The sequence below is a fragment of the Ursus arctos genome, unplaced genomic scaffold, assembly GCF_023065955.2.
Source record: "Ursus arctos isolate Adak ecotype North America unplaced genomic scaffold, UrsArc2.0 scaffold_21, whole genome shotgun sequence".
Classification (NCBI taxonomy): Eukaryota; Metazoa; Chordata; class Mammalia; order Carnivora; family Ursidae; genus Ursus; species Ursus arctos.
The window spans coordinates 33,558,766-33,574,322 of NW_026622886.1; the positions used below are offsets into that span (position 1 = coordinate 33,558,766).

General features: G+C 38.5%; 1 long non-coding RNA gene across 2 annotated transcripts in view; it reads right to left on the minus strand.

Annotated features, from left to right (window-relative positions):
* Window positions 1–15,557, minus strand: part of LOC113256233 (uncharacterized) — a 194,873-nt gene that overhangs the window by 155,171 nt on the left and 24,145 nt on the right. For both annotated transcript variants that reach the window (XR_008960797.1, XR_003316619.4), the window contains 2 exons: window positions 6,716–6,873; window positions 5,978–6,131 (listed from right to left, as the gene is read on the minus strand). This is a non-coding gene — a long non-coding RNA (uncharacterized LOC113256233). The remainder of the gene's footprint in view (window positions 1–5,977; window positions 6,132–6,715; window positions 6,874–15,557) is intronic.

A 15,557-nucleotide genomic window follows, 5' to 3' on the forward strand; every position in this document is an offset into this window, starting at 1 on the left:
TCTACCTCCAAGAGCAGTTACTTCTTTAAGCCTCAGCAACAATGGCTTTTTAAAACTATTCCTCAATTGGGGCATCTGGGTGGCTCAGTTGGTTAAGGCTTTGGCTCAGGTCATGATCCCGGGGTACTGGGATCAAGCCCTTTATTGGGCTCCCTGCTCAGCAGGGAGTCTGCTTCTCCTTCCTCAGCTGCTCCCCCTACTTGTGGTCTCTGTCAAATAAATAAATAAAATCTTTAAAAACAAAACAACTATGTCTCAACTTCATAAGAATTCATGGGAAGCTTTGAATAAGCATGAATAAGAGAGAAACACATTTCGTAAGATCTGATTAACAGTATGATTTCACTGTACCCTCAGCCACAACCGTCTGTGAAAATCACAAAATATTTACTGGTGTATCTTATTTAGGGTTGTGTTTCCACATGTACTGTCTCAGCCCATCTTCTAGGCATGATGAGATATGAAAAGTAAATAAAGACTTGATGCAAAGAACAGTCTAGGGGGGAAAAAAACAAAACAAAACGTATGCTTGGCCACTGGGAGTTGAAACTGAACTTTGCTGATAAGACACAAATTTAAAAATCAGAAGCAGCATCTTGAGGGAGCGAGTCATTGCATACAATATAAAGAGAGTTCTCTGGCCATGCAACTGAAAAGAGGGCATAATGCAGGGATAAAGCAAAGGTGGAGCGAGCAGACAGTTTCAACCACAGGCAGCAACCATGGGAGAGGAGTTCTCTAGAGTACTAAAGAGATAGAATTGGACACAAGAGATAGACCAACACTCATTTAATTCCAGGTTTAGAGTAGAGGTTTATGAAGCCTGTTGGTAAGATCCAATGAGAGACACCAGGACCTGCCTGTCACTTCAAGAAACTCCTGTTCCTCTCTGTCTCATCTCCTTCATTCATCTGCCTGACAATAAAAATATTATCATAACTTAATACTATCATTAATAATGTACAGAATATTTATTACTAGGCATTATGTTAAGCTTCTAAAAGAAATCATTTCATTTAACCCTTATAATAAACCAACCAGTGTCATTAGGAATGATGGTGCCAACAGGTATCTTTCCATCAGCCATCCTCAGATACGGAAAATTGACTTTTTTGAAATGTGCTAGGCAAACTCACTGTAAATTCCTTTTCCAGGGGCACCTGGGTGGCTCAGTCGTTAAGCGTCTGCCTTCGGCTCAGGGCGTGATCCCGACAACCTGGGATCGAGCCTCACATCAGGCTCCTCCGCTATGAGCCTGCTTCTTCCTCTCCCACTCGCCCTGCTTGTGTTCCCTCTCTCGCTGGCTGTCTCTCTCTCTAATAAATGAATAAAATATTTTTAAAAAAATCCTTTTCTAATCAGCTTGCCAGCACAAGCCACTTCTAAATAGAAATTCTGAAACCATCTCTGATTATTACCCCCACAGATAAGGAATTAAGACTGAGAAGTTCAGTGATATGCCCAAGGTCCCACAGCCAGGATTCAAATCCTGGTGCTATGACCACAGAGCACACACTTCTGGTCTCTAGATCTCTTACTGGCCTATACGATCAGGCCAGTAGCTTCATTTGTTAGGCCAAAAGCTTCACATGTATAACCTGCAGATTTTACACTTTATATTAATTGCTTCTGCTAATTAAACCTTTAATTATGTGTATTTGCTAAGGCCCTTTAAGGCTACAAGATACAAGCACTCTCAGTTGAACGTGGTAGTGGGAGTTGGTTGTAAAGATGTACAAGGAACTAGAAGACCCACAAACTATTTCACTAGCCATTTGGTTTGCCCTCATGAACCTGGTAAGTCATTCATCCCCACTCACACAACAGGCATCCGGTGAAAGGCAGTCATCAGCTGTTACTCATTCTTGTGACTCAGCTTGTCTTTGTTTCAGCACCTGTTCCATTGTGTTCTCCCTCTACCACTGCTACTACTCTTGCTGTGTCTCATCTTAAAAAGTCCCTGAAAAGGGAGGCTCCAATTTTGTGGTAGGTCATTATCCAAAATGGAACCCCTCTCCCCCACAGTAGGCTACAAAACATTTGAGGAAAGCCCCTAATGTGAAAGAGATAAAACAAAAAGATGAAGGAAAGCAAATTGGAAAAACTACGCAGGGAGAAGAAAACCTCAAATGTATCAATATATTCACAGAGATAAAGAAAAAAACTACATCCATGAACCAATATGGTAGATTTAAAAAAGGCTACTTGGAAATGAAAGAGTTCTTGAAAAAAAATTTTAAAGATGATAGAATTACAGTAAATAAGCCAACAGCGGAAATAAAATGAAATACTAAAAAAAAATAAATAAATTCAATTAATTCAAAAGAGGGCAGAAAAATATGAAAAATAACCAGTGATTAAATGGGATAAAGAGGGTTGCCTGAGTGGCTCAGTGGTTAAGCGTCTACCTTTAGCTCAGGTCACGATCCCAGGGTCATGGGATCAAGTCCCGGGTGGGGCTCCTTGCTCAGCAGGGAGCCTCCTTCTCCCTCTGCCTGCCACTCCCCCTGCTTGTGCACACTCTCTCTCTGACAAATAAATAAATAAAATCTTAAAAAAAAAAAAAAAGAAAAAAAGAAATGGGATAAATAGAAAGCCAATGATGTAATGGTCAATTAAACCTAACCAGATAGATAAGTACATTAAATGAAAATGGTCCAAACACTCCAATTAAAAGACAAAGATTATCAATCTGTATTGGGGGGAAAAAGACCCAAATATCTCCTATGTACAAGAAGCCACTTTAAATGTAAAAATAGATTAAAAGTAAAAGGATGAAAAAGATGGATGATGAAACCCTGCCAAGAGCACAAGAAAATGTTTTGGTATAATTGAAATGGTTCATTTATTGATTAAATATACATTGTCAAAATTGACTAAACTGTACACTTAAATGGGTGTGCTTTGTTATCTATAAACTATATCACCATAAAGTTGATGTTTAAAAATTTTAAAGCGATTGTAGAAATCAAAAGCACAACAGAAATCCTGAAATATTAAGGAAATCCTTCGGAAAGTAGAAAAATAACAGAAGTGGTCTATAGTACAACAATGATAGGAAAATTAGAGAATTAATTCAGGAGATCCAACCTTATTATAATAGGTGTGCTCCGGAAGAAAATGCAGAAAGAGGAAATAAAAATCAACTTCAAAAAATGCTAACAGAACTGAAGGGGCACCTGGGTGGCTCAGTCGTTAGGCGTCTGCCTTTGGCTCAGGGCGTGATCCCAGGGTCCTGGGATCGAGCCCCGCATCGGGCTCCCTGCTACACTGGGAGCCTGCTTCTTCCTCTCCCACTCCCCCTGCTTGTGTTCCCTCTCTCACTGGCTGTCTCTATCTCTGTCAAATAAATAAATAAAATCTTAAAAAAAAAAAATGTTAACAGAACTGAAGAACTTGAGTTTCCAGACTGAATGCCCAACACAATGGATGAAAATAGACCCACATTAAGGTGCATTCTTATAAAATTTCAGGCCACTGGATAGAAGAGCAAATATCAAAAATCGTTCAGAGACAACAGGGTTTACACACAAACCATCAAAAATAATGATGGCATTTCGGCTTCTCATTTACAACAGCAGAAGCTACGAAACAACAGAGCAATGCCTTTAAAATTGCAAAGGAAAATGGCTTGTCTCTTAGAATTTTATATCCTAAAAACTATCACTCCGAACTATAATTAAGTCTGAAGGTGGAATAAATACATTTTAGAATGTATTTAGTCTCGAAAACTTTGCCACCCATCCTTTCTTTCTCAGGAAGCTACTGAAGGATGTTATCCAATAAAATGGTGGAGCAGAAGAAGAAAAAGACTCAGAACTGAAGAATGAGAGGCTCCCACACAAGAATGAGAGACATGAAGGAAATCCCAGGATAAGATCCTAGGACAGCCAGGCAGCAGGGCTTGAAAGCAAGTCTTGAAAGCCACTGCCTAAATTTAAGTGGGTTAGTCGTTCCTGGGGAAGTTATTTCCTAAAGATGAAACTGACAGATTATCTGATGTGTTAATAAGAGATTTAGACAATTGGGTGAGAATTAGGGCTTAACTTTGTGATAAACACATTAAAAGACTACTCATCAACAAAGAAGGTGAATATCAATTTCAGGAAAAACCCAATGCTGTTGACGAAAAATAATTATAGTATACTACGTTACTTAAGTGTAACCAGTATTTGCATAGTTATAGTTATTTAAATGCAGAATATAGATCCAATGAAATTTTTCAGTACTATGAAACTTTACTGAGAGGATGGGAGAATGGATGGATGGGAAGTGTGTGTGTGTGTCTGTGTGTGTGTGTGTCTGTGTGTTATTGGGGTAGGCAAGGAGGGGAGGGAAAGAGAGCTAAATCTTCACCTTCCATACTCAGAAAGTGGTGGATAACATCTAAAACTGAAAAATTAAGAAGTAGCAATCTATTAAAATTATTGGTGCTTTTCATAATGAGCCTTATAGAACTATTTGACTCTCTACACAATCTCAATGCAGTACTTCGATATAAGGAAAATTTAATTGTAAAAAATATGGAAAAGCCTCAAAGATATTTTTCAACGAAGTTAGCAAATTGGGAGAGCAGTAGTTGAAAAGATTTACAGGAGTGGATACACATTGCTTCTCCCTGAACCCTTCCTCACTCCTCTTGCTGAGTGGACGCATCACATAAAAATATGACTATCAGTAGTAAAGCGAGGCCCTCACATAACTCGTTATATTATTTGTGAGATTGACATCGTCTTTTTTCTACAGAACTCAGCGGCTGTACCGAGAATATTAAGCATGGAACATTTTAACACTATGAAATTAAAAACAAGGCAAGTGCATGGAAAGAGAAATAAGATTGAGAGATTACGAAGAGCAAATGAAATCAAATCTTCATTAGAAGATAATTAAGACCAAGCCCCTGAATAATTCTGTAGTTTCCACAAGACATTAACGATAGAAACTGGTAGCGTTATTAGTTTTCTCATGAACCATTCCCACAATAGGTCACTATCCCCATTATTTATCACTTCTATCTTTTGTTGTCCTGAAAACACTCAAATATGCTTTGACCACCTGAAGTTATCAAAAACCAATCCACGCCACTTTATTTTACTATGATTGCCTGAGTCTAGTTTGGGGAAATGTATTATCAGAACTGCCTGTGGCTTAATTTGTTACTGGTGCTTTGCTCTGCCCTTTGGAAGGCCAAATAATAAACTAAAATAGTCTGACCTGGCTCAATCCTGCATTCCTGGAACTTTTCTTCCTGATTTGGCCTTTACTGGACATTTGGTCATGAACTTGGGAAAGACTGGAAATACCTGGTTATAGCATTAACTCTTTGGGCTCTAAGTGTATCTACTATTGAACAGAACTGGCTAAAAATCATTAGCCAGAGTCAAGAACATCTCCTCATTCTCATTATGACCTGATCTATTGATTTCCTACTTTAGGACTCCCTTTGAGAATTTAAAAAATAAAAAAAAAATTTTTAAGTACGGCTTGAAAAAGAAAATAGTGATAATTTTATCCTGACTTTAATATACAGGAACAAGAAAAGTTTAATCAAAGAGGACCTGACGAATTCCCTTTTACGGCCCACTTGATCCGTGCTAACCACCATGTCAGACGCTTTATATAATATTATCTCTAATCGTCAGTACAATTCTTTATAATAGCTATTATAGCTGCAAACTACAGGCTGAGCACACTGAGGCTTTAAGCAACACAGTCTTGCCTAGAGCACCTGATGGACCACAGAAGCAGTGTGATCAGCTGGAATCCCATCTTCCCATAATTACGATCTTCCACTGTAAGGTGTGTCCTGGTCACAAAATTAAAACTACCCCAAAGTTGTTGCAAGGATTAAATAAATAAAAAATAACAATACCAACTAAAGCTCTGAGACCGGTGCCCTAAACATAGTGTTTAATACATGTTAGCTCTTAATGCAATTATTCCTGTCATTAGAGATTTAACAAAATAGTAACCTTACCTTCCTTTTCTTTTTACTTCCTCTTGTCCCTTGGCCAAAAGGAAGTAAGAGATAACATATGCCTTTAAGTAGAAAGGGGTAGGTGGCTCCATGACTTAACGAGACGTAAGTCAATGCTCTTCCTCCAGATCTTCTCCGTTGATCTGTACAGGTCCTGTAGGACAGAACCCGTTCTGAAAGTCATAATCTGGCTCTTTAACCAGAGTTAGTACCCAGTACAAAACCTACTGTCCTGTCCATTTAGTCCTTCGGTCAGACCGCTGTTGAAGGATTCATACTGCTTTCTGTGAGTTCCAGGGCCAGCGTCATAAATAAAGTGAGGCTTATCGCTCATTCCCTTCTCTCACCACGGAGAGTAGAGGTGAGCCCAGGATGAAGTTTGCTTCGATTTCTACCACCCTTCGATTAGCTAACTTACAGGACTGTTCTACTTGGGTAAAAAAGCCGCCCTACTTCTAAAAGCTGTAGCTATCGGCTGCTTTCGTGCAATTACTCCTATCCAGAGCCTCTCCTAACATTGCTTCAACGCTCAACCAACCACGTTTCGTGCACTTATCTTACACTTTTCCCTATGGGCTCCCTCCCACATTGCTACATATCCTTAACATTCACGTAAATCTCTTCCCTTCATCCTTCCCAACAAACACCAGCCAGTTACAGGTGAGTTGTCTTTGTTCTCCTCACATGAGCCTGGGTCTTTAATTAAATCTGGACTGCTTTTCTGAGTCAATCCCTTACCTCCCACCTCCAGGCTGTTGGTGGATTCACAGCTGCTGTAAGGCAGCTCCTCTCCACCTCCTTCTCCTTCTCTCCTCCTTAGACCTCTCTTGGAGTTTCTTCTAACAATAATGTGAGAAGTGAGTTCTTCGGTCTCAAGTGTCTGCCCATAGGAAAGACTGAAAAAAAAAAAAATAAGGCTCAGAATCTGGGAAACATTTCATTACTTACCTCTCTACACAAATACTTGCCTTAATCCTGACAGTGCATAAATGAATATAGATAAAATTCTTCTGTTATTAGAAAGGAGCATTACAATAGTGCCTCTCATAAGACCCACATGTGAGTACAGTCGTTCATCCATATATGAATCCATCAAATACAAATGCCTTACTTGCCTGCCATGTGCTAATCACTGTGGTAATGCCAGAGAGACAAAAGGGAATCAGATGGAAAGTGCAGCAGAGGAGGGAGTGCCAGACTAGGACCAAGGAAGTCAGTTAAGACAATAGGGCAATGTAGTAGTGATAGTTCAGGCAAATAATGATAAGTTCCCGAAAGAACCCAAACAGTGGCAGTGAAGTTAGGAGGCAGGACAGACACAAGATATAAGGTGGGTGTATCAGAAGGATTGTCGACATTTTTTTTAGAAGAATGTGGGTATTTTGTGTGTGTGAAGAACAAGAGGGAAAAGAAACAAAAGTCTAGAGTGCCTTCATAATTTCTGAATGAGACTGGGTGCATGCTGTTATCATTCCCTGTGAGAGAGCTAGGAAAAATCCTTTTGGAGGGAAATCATGGGTGCAGTTTTGGACACTAAGATACCTGTGGCATATCAAGGTGCAGATAACTGCTAAGTATTTAGACTAAAGCTAGAAGTGTAAGTTTGTTGGATTAAATACTTGCCACAGAGTGAAATTTCAAGCTCAGTGTCCTCAGTGGGTATCACAAGCTGTTTTATGAGAATATTCAGGGAGAATGGCTTGCAAGACAAAATTTACTTCACTTCAAGATATACTAAAACATTTCCTTAGGAACATAAACCATATTATATTGGCCTGTCATAGAACGGCTTTAACTAAATTGAATCTTATTTTGATGCCATTGTCTAAATGGAAGGTGTTTATAAGATACAGGCCTTGGGAACTCGTGAGTTTATCTTCTGGAATGATGACATTGAGGATGTGATTCATGTCCTTTCCAGGCCTCCTCACCCACCCCTGAGAGAAACTCTTGTTCCACAGTGTTTACCATGATATGCAGCAATGGTGGGATTTCTAAACAATTGGTACCTGATAGGCATTTTGGACTGTATAACCATGATGAGATTTCACCCTCTTCTCATGGGTTTCTGAAAAGCTTAAGACTACATTTGGGACTTACAGCATATTTAGCCTCATTCCTCCTGGGTGATATTTTTTCTCCCTTATTTCTCTTCTTTCCTTCTATCTCATACTGATTTTGTGCTACTCGGCTGGATTTTCTTATATCCTTATTAACAGTTTTAAGTCATTCCTGAGACAAGATGTATTGTTTACAAAGTATTTATTCATTTGCTTCCCTTTAGGGTTCATGAATCCTCAATGTATAGATGGGAGTCACAGAAGAGAATGAGACGTCCAGAGAGCACACAAGAAGAGAAAAATGGATCGTTCACATTTTAGGGTGGAAACAAGAGGAGGAACTGGCAAAGGAGACTGGAAAGAAATCGTGAGATGACCCTGAGAGAACTGTGCCAGAAAATGCAGAGACGGAAAACTGACTGCAGAGAGTCAGATGCTGCAGAGAGGTGGACTATAATGAAGTCTGAAAACAGTCCACTGGATTGGATAATTAGATGATGGCCAGAAATGGCAATTTCATTGACTTGGTAGAATCAGTTGCCCGACTCCCGAAGCATGAGTCAAAGCAGAAAATGAGGATAATCTTCCAGTTATGGAATGAATAAGGCACAGAAATAAAGGGCACAGCACTAAGGAATATAGTTGATGATATCGTAGCTGCATTGTGCAGTGACAGATGGTGGCTACACTTGCCGTGAGCATAGCATAATGTATACAGATGTGGAATCACCATGTTGTACACCTGAAACTGATGTGACATTGTGTGTCAACTATACATACTCAAATTAAAAAAAATTAAAGATAATTCTCATGAGGCATTTGACTCAGAAGGGAATGTGAGATATTAAGAGATAGAGGTTGACTTGTGACCAGTGATGAAGTTGTTTTCTATGCAGAAAATATTTGGGCATATTAAGACTGCAAGGAAGAACTGAATTAAGGGAATAGGGAAGTACGGAAAAGAGCAATACGAAGCAGTGGGTCAGGTTTGGGTTACTGAAGTTTAGGGGCAAAGATGATGTTAAAGATTTCAGAGCCCAGCAGGTAGCCATGCAGGTAATTGGAATCTAGGACATTCAAGAAGATTTAAGACTAAGTATTGACTTTACCATCCATGCAGATACTAAAGTCACCAGGATCGTGGCATGACTTGAAAGACTGTGATCCAGTTGCCAAACCCTCAACAAATTTGGAGTGACCTCAACTGGATGACAGCCAGAACAAGCTAGACGGTAGCATGAACAGAAGGCAGGGCCCAAAACGGAAAGGGGTTTTGCTTAAAGGTAAAAAAAGAGATGGTGTACCAGGGGTAAAGCAATACTGGGAATTGTCCAATGCTGCCTTGGAATCCATGGGATCTGGACAATGGGAGGCAGTTTTAAGCAGTCTCCTGTGAGACCTCTGAAGGCAAGGCATTGGAAGAGAGATCTAGAGAAGGAACTTCTGGTAGGGCGAGAAGGTGGGAGATGAACAGCCATTCTGTTTATTGTTTGAGAAAGATTAAAGATGGGAAGTAGAAGAAAATCACGTCCATCCAGTCCCCATCTCCTTGAAAACGTAGAGATGCTATAACACACACACGCCTCCAAATGATTACCTACGTGCCTGTTTAAGGATGTCCAGCGTGGAAAGCAGATCTGAAGTGCTGAAGAAATGGAAGCTTCTCCTAACACAAAACAGTAGGTAGCAGCTGCCACAGTGCTTACCATGATGTGACCCATTCTATCAAACTTCTATTTATGTGGAAGAGGAAGAAGGAGGGAGAAGGGTAAATAAGATGACCACATCACCACTGAGTGTCTAATTTGTCAGGGGGTGGGAGGGCAGTGGGGAAAACAATGTTTTTAAGGCATTAATAAATTAACAGTTCTAATTAGAGACACAGGGCACCAAATCCTTTCCCTTTAGAACTCATGGGGAATGAACTGTTCCTGTGGGAAGAAACCCTGAAGTTTATATCCTTTCATAAATCAAAGGATATCAAATATACTTGACTGTCTTACTTATAACTTTTATTTAAAAAAAATAGTTTCTTTCATGTGTATAGCTAAAGAAAATACCTATTAGTAGCTAATAATTTGATGTTCTAATAATTCTCAGGGAGAAATTTTAAGTGAAATATAAAAGTCCATTAATGTTTCATATAGGGTTCAAACTCTTGGGCTTGAGAAGGGGGAATCCAAGTAATAAGACTTTTTCTGTAAAGAGCATTTTGTATTGTATGTTATCACACTTAAATCTTACAGAGTTTTAACTTAGAGCTTTGATTACGGCACAATCCCGGGAGTAGCCAGATTGACACACTAAATCTTAATGTTTCTAAATTAGAAAGTCAGTAACTATTTGCCAACTAAATTTTCAATCTGCTACATCAATTCTTGCATAAAAACTATACCCTCTGCAATTCTCCATTTTTATACCTCTCTTCCTCAGAATGAATAATGTATATTTGATGCAGTATCAAGCTCTGCCCCCTTTGCTTTATTTTTTTTATATTTATGTAATTTTCTAGGTGTATAATTTTCTATAAAGCTGAAAAAGGACTGGTTATTTCCATCAGATTAAATGTGCATTATAAAAACAATTACAATATTAAAAATATTGCCGTCCTCCTTTCACCAAAACAACCCACATTCAATTTAGAATCTGGAACAGCCAAACTGTTCTAATATTGCTATCTTACACATTTGACTTAAAATAGTTATGTTTTACCCATCGTTATCATCTGATTTTTGAAATTAGAAGCATCTACTGAATACCCGGTTCAAAGCAGAAGCAACCATTTAAAATGAGCTTGCTTCAAGTAGATATTCCTGAAAGTTAAAAAGTGAAAGCTATTATGTTCATTGACATTTTCTGCTACCAAAGTGTGGCACTTCCAAAACAGAAAACCAAACCACAGAAGTAGCACAGTTTACAGAAGAAATTGGACATAAAAGTTTTTATTGGATTTAAATAAGCTTTTTCAGATCCATCTTCTCTTACCTGACCAGCCAGTGACTCATACCACCATCACCCCACCCATCACCTTATCTCAACTTCCGTTTAGATTGGCAGTAAAATCTGACAGTGTTTTCTTTTATGGCTTATTGCATTGCTATCATGCTAAAAATAAGAATCCATGCTCCAAGAATACTTTTGCAATTCTTCCTCATTTTCCCAATACTTTTATGGGGACTTTTATAATTATTTAAGCCATACCATTTAACTTAAAACGAATGTGAGCTAGAGATCTAATTTTCTTCCTTCCTTCCCTTCTTCCGTCATTTTCTTCTTTCCTTTCGTCTTTCTTTCCAAATATGAGCCGATTACTCTCACACCTTGTAGTAAGCAGTACATTCTCAGGGCACCTGGGTGGCACGGTTGGTTAAGCAGCCAGCTCTTGGTTTCAGCTCAGGTCATGATCTTCTGGTTGTGAGATCGAGCCCCACCTGGAGCTCTGCCCTCAGCACAGAGTCTGCTTAAGTTTTCTCTCCCTCGGCCCCTCCTCCCACCTCTCTAAAATAAATAAATAAATCTTTAAAAATAATAATACATTCTTTCCCCATTGATTTTAGTGGCAACTTTACCACATGCTAAACGCTGGCATTGATAATCATTTATACACTTTCATCGTGCTTACGGCAGGCCAGGCATTATTCTAAATACTTTACACATACTGCCCTTATAGCAACTCTGTGCAGTATGGACTAGTTTACCTGTTTGATGGATATGAGATATGAAATAAGGAAGGTTTAAGAATTTGCCCAAGGTCACACACTACAGCACTCTCTTCGGCTGCATATAGCTTGTCCTGAACTCTGTTCTGTCCCCTTATCAACCCCTAGGCTGACATCACGCTTTTATTTACTGTAGCTTTGCAGTACATTTTGACATCTACTAGGGAATACCCTTCATTGTTCCTTTTCTGTTTTCTTGTTGTTCTCAGTCACTCTTTAACATAAATTTCATCATTACCTTGAGAAGTTAAAAAATATACTTTGAATGGAACTGTATGAAATTTACAAACTTGAGGGAGAACTGATATCTTTAGAACACTGTATTATTCCATCCAGAAATATGCCAAGGCTCCTCATTTACCTGGATCTTCTTTTTATGCCCTGTAATAAAATGTTATGGTTTTCTTCATATAAGTTTCATATACTTCTTGCTAAATTTATCCACAAGCATTATATTTTTTCCATATTTTTTCATTATATTCCCTGCCTCTTTCAAGTAAAACATCAGTCAGAAAATTCCTGATTCATGCATATTTCTCACATCTTACTGAATTCTCTTACTCGTTTCCAAAAGATTTTCAGTTAACTCAGTTGGATTTTGAGACATTTATCTTCTGAAGAGAAAAATAATTGTGTCCATTTCTTTCCACTATCTATACTTCTTTTGTTTTCCTGTGGCATTGCTTTGATTACGACCTCCAGAACAATATTAAATAAGGTAGTAAGGCAGAAAGTATTAGTTGCCCCAAGTATCTATTCTCTTCTTCATCCATGGGAAACCCTAACTTTGACATGAGCACATGACTACTCAGAATAAGGGTTACAGTTTCCAGCATTCCTTGCAACAAAATGTGGCCATGGAACCACTTATTAGTCAATGTCAGCAGAATTATCATGTGGCAACATTCATGAACATTCTTTAAAAACAGCAAATACCACATTTGTGTTCTTTCTTCTTTACTCATTGTCATTTTCTCCATCCTCTGCCTTAAATATAGATATGCTATCTGGAAGAGTTATAGTCTTAAAATATGAGAATGAAGACCACACCCTAGGAGTGATAGTAGGAATCTGGGTACCTGAAGAGGCCATGGAGTAGACCCACTTTGCCACCCTTGACTACCTCCTCCCCTGCTCGTGCACTCGCTCACTCGCTCTCTCTGTCTCTCTCTCAAATAAATAAATAAAATCTTTAAAAAAAATATAATGGAAATACTACTTGTGTTTCATTACTTAGTATGGTACTTACCACTGGGTTCTCATATATATTGTTTCTCAATTTAACAACGTTTCCTTCTAACTCTAACTTATGAAGATTTTAAAATCAGAAATGACTATTATTTTTATCAAATGACTCTTCTGCATTTGCTTTAATCAGCACAATTCAGTAGAGCTTTCCATAATGATGGAAATGTTCCCTTCTGTGCTAATGCCACAGCCCCTAGCCATATGTGGCTACTGAGTATTTAAAGTGTGGCTAGTGGGAATGAGGAATCAAATTTTCAAAATAATACAATTTCAGGTATTCAAATTTCAATTGGAATAGTTATATGTGGCTAATGCATAGCATGTTGGACAGAGCAAAACCAGATGATCATATAGATACTCTCTTTTAATTAATAGAAGATATTGAAATAATAGGTATAGTAATGCTAAACCATCCCTTATTTCTGGAACAAAATCTACTTGGTAATGCTAGATTTGACTTGCTAATATATTATTAATGTAATAATATGGAGAAAATTGCATTCACCAGGATTCCTAGGGAAAGCACTATATTTGGTCAGAAGAAATGCTTCATAAGTGTCTTGGGGTGGCACATAAGACCTTGAGGGAATGTGCAAATAACAAGGATAATAGAATTTTCTCTCCATAATGGAAGGGTATGGAATTTTAATTCCCAAACAGAAAAACTGAGAGGAACAGAGTGGAGCCTGAGAGGCTGAGTACTGCATGAGGGAAGAAGGAGAGAAAAATAAAACATTAGTGACACTATAGAAGAGGAACTGGGAAGAAGAGAAATCTCAGGTAGAAATTTTCTGCAAGATTCTATATACCATGCGATATAATTCCTGCTTTGGTCGCCACAAATTCCAGTAAAGTCTATAAAGATCATTAATGTTGTGAGGTGTATGTGTGTGTGTTTCATTTAGTGTATGTCTTCACAGATACTCTATTTCTCTGTCCTTCCAGACATATGGTAGGATTTAATTTCTTCAACCTCTGAAAATTACTTGTGACTTGCACTGACCAATAAATGTGAGTGGAAGTAACATGGGTCATTTCTAGATAGAAGCTTTTAGTGCCTATACATGGTTTTCCACATTCCCTTTCTCTGCCATGGCTGTCGGTCGTGTTCCAGAAAGTGGAGTGTCTGGCATGTATGACCTTGAACGAGGACTATATTCATTGGAGCCCACAGTCTACCTGTGGTAGACTGGTGTGAATGGGCAACAGATCTGTTGTCTTAGACCACTAAAATTTTTAGATTGTTACAGCAACATAACTCAGTCTAACCTAACGAATATGGAAATTGATAGTATGGAGTGGAGTGTTGCTGTATTCAAAACAACAACACTGAAATATTTGGCACTGGATTAAGGAATGGGAGGTAGATGGTGAAGAAAACACTGTTATAGCATGAAGAGATGAAAATCTATTTTATGCAGTGAGAGAACACTTGATGCAAAGTAAAGAAAACAAAGACATATAGCAAATATGAGAATTCTGTCCAGAAAAGAACTGTGGTTATACTGGTACATGAAGCCGACTGAAATCAAGAAGGAAGGAAGTCATCAATTTTCTAAGGGAATTGTACTGCAAAAGTACCACCAACCTAGACTAAAAACAGTTACAACTGTTCTAAACTTGAGACAACCATAGGTCCCAGTCTTCTGTGGATCAGAAAGTGGGGCAATAAAGCTGCTCTCTCCAATCAATGCCATAGTCCTTGATGCCCACTTCAGATATAACTAAAGGGAATAAGAAGAATCTCTTAGAGGTGGAAGCTAGGAACAATGACAAATAATGGATGGTCAAGGGAGCCAACTCAGGGCTAGCTTAAGGAAAAATCCCTACATCCATAAAAGGGGCACTTTTCCTTTTACCCAATCCCTGTATATATTGAGTATATGAGGGGCAGGTACATTTCAGTTCAGAAGTCTCCAGAAGCTGCATCCAGGCTTGGCACAGTCTATTAGGCATTACCTTCTTCTTGATGAAGAGACTATCACACATTACCCAGAGATCCTGAACTTTGACACTGGTTTTGTTAGACTCCTAAAATTTTGAGTAGTCTCCCTTGGATAGGAAAAAAATGGACTTTGAAGGTAGAAAGGAGAATAAACCAAATAATTGGTGATCAGAGAGGAGTTCTCTAGTAATCATTAGGACTATTTGCAAATGTTGCATTTCTTTCTACTTCCAGGATGAAGGTAGGACTGTTCTTACTCAACTTGTAAAAGTTCGATGCACACATGTGACTTGCCTTAGCCAATGATATCTAACTAGAAATGACAGATAGATAGATAGATGTATGTACATGTAAATATCTATCTACCTATCTATATAAAATCTCTCTGACAATGCATTAAGAGCCAGAATATGATTCCCCATGTTTCCTCCCTTTGCTAGCAGTCACTAAATAATTTCCAAATGGTCGACACTCTGAAAGCCTGTATCCTTGGGTGAAGAAGTCCCCAGCTGACCCTCAGTAGAGGAAGCAAGAAATAAGCTTTCATTGTTTTAAATGAATTTGGGGTTTATTTGTTACCACAGCAAAACTTGTGTATCACGACAAAT